The following is a 13,833-nucleotide window of genomic DNA, read 5'->3' as shown; positions in this document are numbered from 1 at the left end:
ACATAGGGGCGTGGCTTCATGGGGAAGGGGCGTAGCCACAATATAACCTTTTTACACATTACGGCAGACAGCGTCCCCTTTTTTACACATTACGGCAGTGTCCCCCTTTTTACACATTACGGCAGACAGTGTCCCCCTTTTTACAAATTACGGCAGACAGTGTCCCCCTTATTACACATTACGGCAGACAGCGTCCCCCTTTTTACACATTACGGTAGACAGCGTCCCCCTTTTTACACATTACGGCAAACAGCGTCCCCCTTTTTGCACATTACGGCAGACAGCGTCCCCCTTTTTGCACATTGTAGCAGACAGAAGAGAGAGAAAGAGAGAGATACTTACCATCTCTCCCCGCTGGCAGTCAGGCTCCTCGTGCAGGAAGATCCATTCACGGACAGCGGAGAAGGAGGAGGAGGGAGAGGGACTGGAGCCGCAGCAGCACTATGTAATTGGTGGAGGCGCCGCTGCAGCAGCCCCCTCTCCTTCTGCATTGGCTGCCCGCCGCTGTGAATGCTGGGATGAGGGAAGCGCATCCCAGCGTTCACAGCAGCGCCGGACAGCCAATACGTAAGGAGAGAGGACTGCTGCAGCGGCGCTACTACCAATGACATAGCGCTGCTGCGGCTCCAGTCCCCCTCCCTCCTCCTCCTTCCCTGCCTCCGACGCTGCTGCTCTCCTCCAGCGCAGCGCACGGCATAGAACAGGCGGCTTGTAATGAGTCAGTTTGACTTATTACAAGCCGCTGGCCGTGCGCCCTCAGGGCAACTGCGCTGCGTGCCAGGCACACCTGGCACACAGGTAGTTACAGCGCTGGTGCCTACTATCACCTGCAGCCCCCTCAGTGAAGTGCGCACCGCGGCTTGTGACGTCATGATGTCACAATGCATCCGTGTCATTATAGTAACATGGAGGAGTGGGGCAAGTATTGGGAGTGAAGGCAGCTGCGGATAACATCTGCCAACAGGGGTCGCAGCGGGTGCCCCATGCAAATGCATGGCTTGCCCACCGGTAGAAACGGCCCTGGTTTCAGAGTATTAGTTTGAGACAGAAGTGATCTTCTTTATGTTACCAATCCTCATGATGGAATATGCTGTATAAGTAAATGTTAATAAATAATCTCTCAAACAAAATTTTAAATAAATTTAGTGAATTTGGCCAGATATCAGGTTTCCACATAAATCCCAGCAAATCTACTGCTATGCTTCTTAATTCCCAGTTAGCCTGACCTAGGTGGCGCCATTTGGTCCAGGTGCAGTGGTTTGGTCCAGCTTTTCTAATCTGGGTGTTCAATAGTGACGTGCGGTTGGGTGAGGCAGGTGAGGCAGAGACAAAAGTCCAAAAGAAAGGGTATATCAGGTGGAGAATCCAATTGTATCCTGGGGTGCAGCTGTCCTGACGCGTTTCGCTGGAGGGGTCTGCAATAAAGTGGAAATATATTTCATTAATACAAAAATGAGTTGTATATATTGGTCAAAAACATACACATTTATTTACATGGCACATACCTTGCGTAAAGCTGGCTGAGGCAACCTGAGGCACTCCAGCTGTTATTGCCAAACTAATCCAAGCAGGGTAGCCAGGGCCGGCTCCAGGCTCATGGTCCAGGTGCAGTGGTTTGGTCCAGCTTTTCTTATCTGAGTGTTCATTACAGTGATGTGCGGTGGGGTGAGGCAGGTGAGGCAGAGCCTTTCCTGGCATACCAACATTTGTGCCAGAGTTTTGACTGTATAAAGTATAATAAGATTTTACTTACCGATAAATCTATTTCTCGTAGTCCGTAGTGGATGCTGGGGACTCCGTCAGGACCATGGGAATTAGCGGCTCCGCAGGAGACAGGGCACAAAAATAAAGCTTTAGGATCAGGTGGTGTGCACTGGCTCCTCCCCCTATGACCCTCCTCCAAGCCTCAGTTAGGATACTGTGCCCGGACGAGCGTACACAATAAGGAAGGATTTTGAATCCCGGGTAAGACTCATACCAGCCACACCAATCACACCGTACAACTTGTGATCTGAACCCAGTTAACAGTATGACAACGTAGGAGCCTCTGAACAGACGGCTCACAACAATAACAACCCGATTTTTTTGTAACAATAACTATGTACAAGTATTGCAGACAATCCGCACTTGGGATGGGCGCCCAGCATCCACTACGGACTACGAGAAATAGATTTATCGGTAAGTAAAATCTTATTTTCTCTAACGTCCTAGTGGATGCTGGGGACTCCGTCAGGACCATGGGGATTATACCAAAGCTCCCAAACGGGCGGGAGAGTGCGGATGACTCTGCAGCACCGAATGAGAGAACTCCAGGTCCTCTTTAGCCAGGGTATCAAATTTGTAGAATTTTACAAACGTGTTCTCCCCCCGACCACGTAATTGCTCGGCAGAGTTGTAATGCCGAGACCCCTCGGGCAGCCGCCCAGGATGAGCCCACCTTCCTTGTGGAATGGGCATTTACATATTTTGGCTGTGGCAGGCCTGCCACATAATGTGCAAGCTGAATTGTACTACACATCCAACTAGCAATCGTCTGCTTAGAAGCAAGAGCACCCAGCTTGTTGGGTGCATACAGGACAACAGCAAGTCAGTTTTCCTGACTCCAGCCGTCCTGGAAACCGATATTTTCAGGGCCCTGACAACATCTAGCAACTTGGAGTCCTCCAAGTCCCTAGTAGCCGCAGGTACCACAATAAGCTGGTTCAGGTGAAACGCTGACACCACCTTAGGGAGAAACTGGGGAAGAGTCCGCAGCTCTGCCCTGTCCGAATGGACAATCAGATATGGGCTTTTGTGAGACAAAGCCGCCAATTCTGACACTCGCCTGGCCGAGGCCAGGGCCAACATCATGGTCACTTTCCATGTGAGATATTTCAAATCCACAGATTTGAGCGGTTTAAACCAATGTGATTTGAGGAATCCCAGCACTACGTTGAGATCCCACAGTGCCACTGGAGGCACAAAAGGGGGTTGTATATGCAGTACTCCCTTGACAAACTTCTGGACTTCAGGAACTGAAGCCAATTCTTTCTGGAAGAAAATCGACAGGGCCGAAATTTGAACCTTAATGGACCCCAATCTGAGGCCCATAGACACTCCTGTTTTCAGGAAATGCAGGAATCGACCGAGTTGAAATTTCTTCGTGGAGCCTTCCTGGCCTCACACCACGCAACATATTTTCGCCACATGTGGTGATAATGTTGTGCGGTCACGTCCTTCCTGGCTTTGACCATGGTAGGAAAGACCTCTTCCGGAATGCCTTTTTCCCTTAGGATCCGGCGTTCAACCGCCATGCCGTCAAACGCAGCCGCGGTAAGTCTTGGAACAGACATGGTACGTGCTGAAGCAAGTCCCTTCTTAGCGGCAGAGGTCATGAGTCCTCTGTGAGTATCTCTTGAAGTTCCGGGTACCAAGTCCTTCTTGGCCAATCCGGAGCCACGAGTACAGTTCTTACTCCTCTACGTCTTATAATTCTCAATACATTGGGTATGAGAAGCAGAGGAGGAAACACATACACCGACTGGTACGCCCACGGTGTTACCAGAACGTCCACAGCTATTGCCTGAAAGTCTCTTGACCTGGCGCAATACCTGTCCAGTTTTTTGTTCAGGCTGGACGCCATCATGTACACCTTTGGTCTTTCCCAACGGTTCACAATCATGTGGAAAACTTCCCGATGAAGTCCCCACTCTCCCGGGTGGAGGTCGTGCCTGCTGAGGAAGTCTGCTTCCCAGTTGTCCACTCCCGGAATGAACACTGCTGACAGTGCTATCACATGATTTTCCGCCCAGCGAAAAATCCTTGCAGTTTTTGCCATTGCCCTCCTGCTTCTTGTGCCGCCCTGTCTGTTTACGTGGGCGACTGCCGTGATGTTGTCCCACTGGATCAATACCGGCTGACCTTGAAGCAGAGGTCTTGCTAAGCTTAGAGCATCATAAATTGCCCTTAGCTCCAGTATATTTATGTGGAGAAAAGTCTCCAGACTTGATCACACTCCCTGGAAATTTTTTCCCTGTGTGACTGCTCCCCAGCCTCTCAGGCTGGCCTCCGTGGTCACCAGCATCCAATCCTGAATGTCGAATCTGCGGCCCTCTAGAAGATGAGCACTCTGTAACCACCACAGGAGAGACACCCTTGTCCTTGGAGATAGGGTTATCCGCCGATGCATCTGAAGATGCGATCCGGACCATTTGTCCAGCAGATACCACTGAAAAGTTCTTGCGTGGAATCTGCCGAATGGAATCGCTTCGTAATAAGCCACCATTTTTCCCAGGACTCTTGTGCAATGATGCACTGACACTTTTCCTGGTTTTAGGAGGTTCCTGACTAGCTCGGATAACTCCCTGGCTTTCTCCTCCGGGAGAAACACCTTTTTCTGGACTGTGTCCAGAATCATCCCTAGGAACAGCAGACGTGTCGTCGGAAACAACTGCGGTTTTGGAATATTTAGAATCCACCCGTGCTGTCGTAGAACTACTTGAGATAGTGCTACTCCGACCTCCAACTGTTCTCTGGACCTTGCTCTTATCAGGAGGTCGTCCATTTTCTTCGAAGAAGAATCATCATTTCAGGCATTACCTTGGTAAAGACCCGGAGTGCCGTGGACAATCCAAACGGCAGCGTCTGAAACTGATAGTGACAGTTCTGTACCACGAACCTGAGATACCCTTGGTGAGAAGGGCAAATTGGGACATGGAGGTAAGCATCCCTGATGTCCCGGGACACCATATAGTCCTCTTCTTCCTGGTTCGCTATCACTGCTCTGAGTGACTCCATCTTGATTTGAACCTTTGTAAGTGTTCAAATATTTCAGATTTAGAATAGGTCTCACCGAGCCTTCTGGTTTCAGTACCACAATATAGTGTGGAATAATACCCCTTTCCTTGTTGTAGGAGGGGTACTTTGATTATCACCTGCTGGGAATACAGCTTGTGAATTGTTTCCAATACTGGCTCCCTGTCGGAGGGAGACGTTGGTAAAGCAGACTTCAGGAACCTGCGAGGGGAAACGTCTCGACTTTCCAATCTGTACCCCTGGGATACTACTTGTAGGATCCAGGGGTCCTGTACGGCTCCAGCGTCATGCTGAGAACTTGGCAGAAGCGGTGGAAGGCTTCTGTTCCTGGGAATGGGCTGCCTGCTGCAGTCTTCTTCCCTTTCCTCTATCCCTGGGCAGATATGCTTATGGGGACGAAAGGACTGAGGCTGAAAAGACGGTGTCTTTTTCTGCATAGATGTGACTTAGGGTAAAAACGGTGGATTTCCCAGCAGTTGTCGTGGCCACCAGGTCCGATGGACCGACCCCAAATAACTCCTCCCCTTTATACGGCAATACATCTTTGTGCCGTTTGGAATCTGCATCACCTGACCACTGTCGTGTCCATAAACATCTTTTGGCAGATATGGACATCGCACTTACTCTTGATGCCAGAGTGCAAATATCCCTCTGTGCATCTCGCATATATAGAAATGCATTCTTTAAATGCTCTATAGTAAATAAAATACTGTCCCTGTCAAGGGTATCAATATTTTCAGTCAGGGAATCCGACCAAGCCACCCCCGCGCTGCACATCCAGGCTGAGGCGATCGCTGGTCGCAGTATAACACCAGTATGTGTGTATATACTTTTTAGGATATTTTCCAGCCTCCTATCAGCTGGCTCCTTGAGGGCGGCCGTATCTGGAGACGGTACCGCCACTTGTTTTGATAAGCGTGTGAGCGCCTTATCCACCCTAAGGGGTGTTTCCCAACGCGCCCTAACTTCTGGCGGGAAAGGGTATACCGCCAATAATTTTCTATCGGGGGAACCCCGCGCCTCATCACACACTTCATTTAATTTATCTGATTCAGGAAAAACTATAGGTAGTTTTTCCACACCCCACATAATACCCTTTTTTGTGGTACTTGTAGTATCAGAAATATGTAACACCTCCTTCATTGCCCTTAACAAGTAACGTGTGGCCCTAAAGGAAAATACGTTTGTTTCTTCACCGTCGACACTGGAGTCAGTGTCCGTGTCTGTGTCTGTGTCGACCGACTGAGGTAAAATGGGCATTATAACATCCCTGACGGTGTTTTAGACGCCTGGACAGATACTAATATGTTTGCCGGCCGTCTCATGTCGTCAATCGACTTGCAGCGTGTTGACATTATCACGTAATTCCTTAAATAAGCCATCTATTCCGGTGTCGACTCCCTAGAGAGTGACATCACCATTACAGGCAATTTGCTCCGCCTCCCAACATCGTCCTCATACATGTCGACACACACGTACCGACACACAGCACACACACAGGGAATGCTCTGATAGAGGACAGGACCCACTAGCCCTTTGGGGAGACAGAGGGAGAGTTTGCCAGCACACACCAAAAACGCTATAATTATACAGGGACAACCTTTATATAAGTGCTTTTCCCTTATAGCATTTTAATATATGTAGTCATATCGCCAAATCAGTGCCCCCCCTCTCTGTTTTAACCCTGTTTCTGTAGTGCAGTGCAGGGGAGAGCCTGGGAGCCTTCCCACCAGCATTTTTGTGAGGGAAAATGGCGCTGTGTGCTGAGGAGAAAAGGCCCCGCCCCCTTTTCGGCGGGCTTCTTCTCCCGTTTTTCTGAGACCTGGCAGGGGTTAAATACATCCATATAGCCCCCAGGGGCTATATGTGATGTATTTTTAGCCATAAAAAAGGTATTATACATTGCTGCCCAGGGCGCCCCCCCAGCGCCCTGCACCCTCCGTGACCGCTGTGTGAAGTGTGCTGACAACAATGGCGCACAGCTGCAGTGCTGTGCGCTACCTCAGGAAGACTGAAAAGTCTTCTGCCGCCTGCTTCTGGACCTCTTCCATCTTCGGCATCTGCAAGGGGGGTCGGCGGCGCGGCTCCGGGACGAACCCCAGGGTGAGACCTGTGTTCCGACTCCCTCTGGAGCTAATGGTGTCCAGTAGCCTAAGAAGCCAATCCATCCTGCACGCAGGTGAGTTCACTTCTCTCCCCTAAGTCCCTCGATGCAGTGAGCCTGTTGCCAGCAGGACTCACTGAAAATAAAAAACCTAAAAACTTTTTCTAAGCAGCTCTTTAGGAGAGCCACCTAGATTGCACCCTGCTCGGACGGGCACAAAAACCTAACTGAGGCTTGGAGGAGGGTCATAGGGGGAGGAGCCAGTGCACACCACCTGATCCTAAAGCTTTATTTTTGTGCCCTGTCTCCTGCGGAGCCGCTAATCCCCATGGTCCTGACGGAGTCCCCAGCATCCACTAGGACGTTAGAGAAATGAAAAATATAAAGAATATGTTTGAAATATCTTATTTGCATTATTCTAATCATTTTTATAGCCAAAACCGTGGAGTAAAAAGTCTATGGCAGGGGAGGCAGTGCCTCACCTGTGTATCTTTTCTGCACATCTCTGATCAAAACTCACCAAATTTCAGTATATACTGCTACACCTGTGTGTAATGCCCAGATGTACCTTTTGGCTCATATGTTGCATGTAAATCTGCCTCTGGTGCTAGCCAGTGCCACCTGAGCCATTTAGCTCACCGCACGTCCCTGGTGTTCAACTCCCTAAGTAATAATAATAATAATAGCACTTTTCTCCTAATAGGACTCAAAGGGGCAGATGTAGCCTGGAGAAGTGATAAAGCAGTGATAAAGAAGTGATAAGTGGAAGGTGATAACGGACCAGCCAATCATTACGGGTTTGAAAAATGACAGTCATTGAGGCTTAATACATCTGCCCCAAAGTGCTTTACATTTGCCTTTACAGCACAATATACGAAACAAGCTTTACAAGAGACATTAGTGAAATGCTTGGATGAACAGGTAAGTTTTGAGTTTATTTTTTAAAGATTCTAGAGTTAAAGCTTCTTGAACTGTGCAGGGAAGCAAGGTCCATAGAGTTGGAGCCACAAAGCTCAACCCCCAAATTTATATTGCTGTAATGTGACCCCAGCCATTAAACTGAGAAAGTTAGTAGCTGGAATCATCTTCCTCTATTATACTTGGGTTGGACCAACTTACTTAAAATGGTCTCTTTTCAATGTTTCCCTTATATGTTCCAATTTTTACCAATTATTGTGACCCAAAAATATGCTCATCTGATTACATCTATCTTCCGTGGGTTCCTGTGTGGTGGAGGCAGGCCTCGGACAGCCATACAGAAACTGTACCAGCCTAAACATAAAGGAGGCAACAATTTTTATAATATTCTCAACATCAACACTTCTGAGGTATCTTTGTGACTGGCTCCATAACGAAGATAATTATGCCAACGCTTTCTTACGGCATTCTTTCTTAGCTGATTTGACTCTGAACTGCTTTCTCCACCAGCACAAGTATGTATCGGATGAGATAAAGTAAAAATACCTTTCTTTGGAGCATTGGGAAAGTTTGGCACCTCCTTCACCATAAACATTTTTTTAATGCCTTTAAATCCGTAATTTTAGTAGGGATGTGTGCTGGCGCAAACCTTGGGTTTTTGTTTTGGATCTCTATCTCCTTCGTGTTTTGGATCTGTATTTGGTTTTGCCAAAACCACCCTTATGGGTTTGGTTTTGGATCTCAATTTTTTTTTATATCATACAAACAGCTAATATTACAGAATGTTGGCCTGTATTTGTTCCTACAGTATTATTAACTTCAATAACATTCATTTCCACTCATTTCCAGACAATTTTGACCACCTTACAAAATTGTTTTTATCCAGCATCAGATCTTCCAGGTTTTGGATTCCATATAAGGGAGACGGAGTCGGGACTTAGCACAATTTCACTCCCTTTCTGCTAGGATGCAAAAGAAAGGAAATAATACAATATTCCAAAGACCGGCGCTAGAATGGGCAATATTCACCAAGCTGCTGTGTCAAACGCAGGGATAGACGATCCCAAGGTGAAATATTAAAACATAGAAAAGACACTGCGCTTCTTTGAGGAAAGAAATCCGAAACAGGTGAAGTGAAATTGAATTCTATAAATTTAATATAATAGTGAAAATAAAATAAAATATTTTCTGTGAAATTGTCTCAATGTACAATCTGTTTAAAATTCAAACATATAAAAACATCTAAATTGAAGCAGCCAAAGATTGAAATAGCATGAAACAATGTAATCGAATAGTCAACCCTTTATATTGTGGATTCCATATCCATATTGGAATGGTGATGTTTGGTTAGTGTGTCCTGTTCCTTAAATACGACCTTGCAGGGACGTGCAGTCAGGGGAGGCAGGGGAGGCAGTGCCTCCCCTGTCATTCCTGATTAAAATAATACAAAGAAGATACTTATGACACATAATCTGTGTCATAAGAATCTTCTTTATATTATGTTAATGTTTTTAGATATTAAATGGGTATTTAAACGCACTTGTGCGGCACCGAGAACGGTGCCTCCCACTGTGCACTGTAATCCAGCGGTAGCAGGGGCCGGGCAGGGGGCGGGGCCAAGGAAAGTGGCCGAAAAGACCATTGAAAAATGTCCTGGAAGCGGCACCAGTGTAAGTGCCGCAGCGCCCCTGTCCCTGTGATTGGGTATGATATAGAGCACTGACAGTGACTGCATCCGGCTGTCACTGTCAGTGCTGGACGGGGGAAGAAGGAGCTGCAGCGTCTGCAGCAGCCAGCGTCTAAGTAGAGATCGAGATCTCTCTCTCTCCTCCCTCCCTCCCTCCTAGCGAGCTGTCATGCTGCTGCTGGTCAGAACTGAGCAGTGAGCAGGTAGAAGGGAGAGGGAGCCGGCCGGCAGTTTGCTTTATAGTGACTGTGTCACTGTCCCCCCAGCAGTGATGTCCTTGCCATAATACTCACATAGTGGGTCTCTGTCAGCCACAGCATGCAGGGGAGTCCTGTGCTCTCATTACCATCAGGCAGAAAAGTTCCTCTCCCTGCATGCACGGACTTCTGTTATCAGGGAGGGATAGCAGAAACAGAAAGTAAAACTCTCTCCCTGTACTCAAGTTTCTCCCTCCCCCTATACAGCACGGGAGTTCTCCTGTGGTCAGGGCTTGGTGAGTTAACTCTATGAAACCCATATTATTATACAAAGCAATTGCTCATGTGTCCTGTCACTGTATATTCTCAATGTGTATTTTACCAGAGCTATATTACAAACAAAATGGCTGCACTCCGAGACTGCTGAGTGTAAAGAAATGGTACTTCATTAATAAAGTAGCATTTCTTCACACTAAGCAGTCTCGGAGTGCCGCCATTTCGTTTGTTATATCGGATTCATTCTTCCGATGGCACCTGAGCATTATCACGTGGATTTCAAAGGGCAAGTGCAGGGACCTCATCTGTATATTATATATATATATATGTAATGTCCACCCACAAACAAACACATGACATTTACGGTGCCGAAAACTTGAACTAAATTGTGGGGTGCTAGTGTGAGTCAGGTTCGGGTGATCAGAGCGGCAGACCTGCTTTACCTCTCAGACACAATGACAACACAAACATAATATAGTATCCAACTCCATTTTATTATCCTAACAAAATTTACAAGTGGCAGGTAAACAGGAAACTGGCGCACAATTGAAGCAGGCTGGTTATGGCTTCTAAATAACAGTCTCAAGTAACCAGCGTTAGCAATACAGGTAGCAGGTAAGCAAGTAACTGGTGCACAATTGAAGCAGGCTGGTTATGGCTTCTAAATAATAGTCTCAGGTAACCAGCGTCAGCAATACAGGTAGCAGGTAAGCAGGAACTTGTGCACGATTAAAGCAGGCTGGTTATGGCTATTAAACGACAGTCTCAGGTAACCAGCGTTAGCAATACAAGTAGCAGGTAAGCAGGTAACTTGTGCACAATTAAAGCAGGCTGGTTATGGCTACTAAACAACAGTCTCAGGTAACCAGCGTCAGCAATACAGGTAGCAGGTAAGCAGGAACTTGTGCACGATTAAAGCAGGCTGGTTATGGCTATTAAACGACAGTCTCAGGTAACCAGCGTTAGCAATACAAGTAGCAGGTAAGCAGGTAACTTGTGCACAATTAAAGCAGGCTGGTTATGGCTACTAAACAACAGTCTCAGGTAACCAGCGTCAGCAATACAGGTAGCAGGTAAGCAGGAACTTGTGCACGATTAAAGCAGGCTGGTTATGGCTATTAAACGACAGTCTCAGGTAACCAGCGTTAGCAATACAAGTAGCAGGTAAGCAGGAACTTGTGCACGATTAAAGCAGGCTGGTTATGGCTATTAAACGACAGTCTCAGGTAACCAGCGTCAGCAATACAGGTAGCAGGTAAGCAGGAACTTGTGCACGATTAAAGCAGGCTGGTTATGGCTATTAAACGACAGTCTCAGGTAACCAGCGTTATCAATACAAGTAGCAGGTAAGCAGGTAACTTGTGCACAATTAAAGCAGGCTGGTTATGGCTTGTAAACAACAGTCTCAGGTAACCAGCGTTCCTTAGTAGCGGATAAATGCATTAACATTAGCTTTCACACTGCTGGGCGAAGCTTGCATAAAAAAGAACTATCAGTACCAGCATTCCTTAATAGCAGATAAATGCATTAACATTAGCTTTCACACTGCTGGGCGGAGCTTGCATAAAAAGAACTATCAGTACCAGCATTCCTTAATAGCAGATAAATGCATTAACATTAGCTTTCACACTGCTGGGCGGAACTTGCAATAAAAGAACTATCAGTACCAGCATTCCTTAATAGCAGATAAATGCATTAACATTAGCTTTCACACTGCTGGGCGGAGCTTGCATAAAAAAAAGAACTATCAGTACCAGCATTCCTTAATAGCAGACAAATGCATTAACATTAGCTTTCACACTGCTGGGCGGAGCTTGCATAAAAAGAACTATCAGTACCAGCATTCCTTAATAGCAGATAAATGCATTAACATTAGCTTTCACACTGCTGGGCGGAGCTTGCAATAAAAGAACTATCAGTACCAGCATTCCTTAATAGCAGATAAATGCATTAACATTAGCTTTCACACTGCTGGGCGGAGCTTGCATAAAAAAGAACTATCAGTACCAGCATTCCTTAATAGCAGATAAATGCATTAACATTAGCTTTCACACTGCTGGGCGGAGCTTGCATAAAAAGAACTATCAGTACCAGCATTCCTTAATAGCAGATAAATGCATTCACATTAGCTTTCACACTGCTGGGCGGAGCTTGCATAAAAATAACTATCAGTACCAGCATTCCTTAATAGCAGATAAATGCATTAACATTAGCTTTTACACTGCTGGGCGGAGCTTGCATAAAAAGAACTATCAGTACCAGCATTCCTTAATAGCAGACAAATGCATTAACATTAGCTTTTACACTGCTGGGCGGAGCTTGCATAAAAAGAACTATCAGTACCAGCATTCCTTAATAGCAGATAAATGCATTAACATTAGCTTTCACACTGCTGGGCGGAGCTTGCATAAAAAGAACTATCAGTACCAGCATTCCTTAATAGCAGACAAATGCATTAACATTAGCTTTTACACTGCTGGGCGGAGCTTGCATAAAAAGAACTATCAGTACCAGCATTCCTTAATAGCAGACAAATGCATTAACATTAGCTTTTACACTGCTGGGCGGAGCTTGCAAAAAAAAACTATCAGTATCAGCAATCCTTAATAGCGGATAAATGCTTTAACATTAACTTTCACACTGCTGGGCGGAGCTTGCATAAAAAGAACTATCAGTACCAGCATTCCTTAATAGCAGATAAATGCATTAACATTAGCTTTCACACTGCTGGACGGAGCTTGCATAAAAAGAACTATCAGTACCAGCATTTACCAAGGGGTGTCTACACTCCTACCCCCTACCAAACAATCCCAGATGTGGGTACCAATATATAAGGGCAGTCTACCCCCTTTTACAACATTCCCAAAACAAATATGCGGTGCACATACAAATGAGGGGAGCGCAACCCCTAATTATCTAAACTTTGCGGGGGTACTATCATGAGGGGAGCACACCCCTTTTATTACATAAGATGTTCCCAATTGCAGAGTTTATGCAGCGGAAGGGGTTAAATATCGGACACAGGGGATCTTAGGGGTGTCTACACCCTTTTTCAAATACTATGTCCCCTATTAGCAGAGTTTTTGCAGCGGAGGGCACAACAGGGGCAGAGTATGGCAGCGGAAGGGCGATCAGGGTCTCACCACCTGCTGCGGCGCTTCTGCCACCTCCGATCGGCTCCCATATCTTCTTCACTACTTCTGCCGGCGCTGTCCTCTTCTGCTCCGGTCCCCACTGTCCTCTCACTAATCTCGCTCTGCTCCTGTGCAGCAGGCTCCGGTCCGCGCCGTCATCTCTACGCTGGGGTCTTCTCGGGTCCTCGCCGTACTCCAGCCGCCAGGGGTCCTCGCTGGGGTCTTCTTCCCGGGATCGTCCTTCGCGGTGCCTGCGCGCTTCTCATCTGCCGCTCCTTGGAATCCAGGGGACGGATGTCATCACTGCTCTGCTGGACGGGCTGCGGTTCCTCCGGCCCAGCGCTCCAGTCTCTCAGCAGCGGCGGCTCTTCTCCGCACTCCATCCCCGCTGGCACTGACGCGGCCAGCTCTTCTCCTCAGGCAGGGTCTCCGGCATTCTTCTGGCACTGGTGCTCCGGTCGCTGGTTCTCCCCTCAGCTTCTTCTCTGCGCAGACGGTCCTCACACACTGGCAGGCGGCTCCTGGGGCTACATGGCGACACCTTCCCCAGGTAATCTTCCCATTCCTCCAGGGCTCCTCTGGCAGCGATCCTCCCAGCGCTGCATACTCCAGTCTTCAGGCTCTGGACACTACATGGCTCCACTTCCCCAGGTACATATTCCCATTCCTCCAGGGGCTCTCTTCTCCTGTGCTGTGAGGCTTCTTTTAAGGGTCCTGGTGCTC

The 13,833-nt window shown here is 47.3% G+C and overlaps 1 long non-coding RNA gene across 1 annotated transcript; it reads right to left on the bottom strand.

Annotated features, from left to right (window-relative positions):
• Window positions 1–1,160: 1,160 nt before the first annotated feature.
• On the bottom strand, window positions 1,161–9,892 carry LOC135050714 (uncharacterized). Its single transcript, XR_010241759.1, has 3 exons — window positions 9,797–9,892; window positions 1,506–1,723; window positions 1,161–1,415 (listed from the first exon to the last, which is right to left on the bottom strand). It is a non-coding gene; the product is annotated as an uncharacterized LOC135050714 (long non-coding RNA).
• Between the last annotated feature and the right edge of the window lie 3,941 nt (window positions 9,893–13,833).

This window comes from Pseudophryne corroboree, chromosome 2 (assembly GCF_028390025.1).
Source record: "Pseudophryne corroboree isolate aPseCor3 chromosome 2, aPseCor3.hap2, whole genome shotgun sequence".
Lineage (NCBI taxonomy): Eukaryota > Metazoa > Chordata > Amphibia > Anura > Myobatrachidae > Pseudophryne > Pseudophryne corroboree.
The sequence above is the reverse complement of the archived record's forward strand: the minus strand, read 5'-3'. Positions and strand labels throughout refer to the sequence as shown.